Here is a 795-nt window from a genome sequence, read left to right on the forward strand (position 1 = left end):
ACATATTTTTTAAAATTATATATTTTTAATTGAACTTTTGAACTTTTAATTTAATCATTTAATTTAATGATTGATTTCGTTTTTAAAACCTTAATTTGATTCTAGTTTCCTTCTAAATTTTCTCAAAATCAATGCAATTTATTTAATTTTAATTTTAAAACGTGTTAAATCGGGTATTTTCATTACGATGTATTTTATATTTAGTAAAAATAAATATTTACTGTGATTTATTTATTAAAAATAGGACTTTTTGTAAATAGTGTGATAAGAAAAGCACATTATTAACTGTTTTTTAAATTTAAATAAGTTAAAAAAAAATTACTTAACTTTCAATATAAGTTATTGTAGTATTAACAATTCAGCGTATAATTTTTTAACACTTAGAATACATTGTGGTCTCTCACCTTTGATTCTATAAATGAGACTAGAAATAAATAAGAAAAAAAAACAATAAATAGTTAAATTAAACACTGCATACCATCCAGTTTTTTTTTTTCACCGGAGAGAATCCTTTCCCCTATATAAATCCATATCCTTATTTCATTTTTTTTTTCTCAAAATAAAATACAAATGTCAACTTGTGCGCCACATATTTGAACATGTAACACACTTTGTGAACAATAGGGAGAAAAGATCAAGGTTTTCAATAGGCAATTTGATGTTTGATTACAAAATAAAAATTAAACGTAAGAAAGTAAGCTACTTATAATTTCTTGAAAAACTTTCCGTGACCTACTCTACATATTTTAATTGTATTTCATGGTTTTCACAATATATAATAATTAAAAAAAATAA

Source organism: Arachis ipaensis, chromosome B06, assembly GCF_000816755.2.
Source record: "Arachis ipaensis cultivar K30076 chromosome B06, Araip1.1, whole genome shotgun sequence".
NCBI classification, from domain to species: domain Eukaryota; kingdom Viridiplantae; phylum Streptophyta; class Magnoliopsida; order Fabales; family Fabaceae; genus Arachis; species Arachis ipaensis.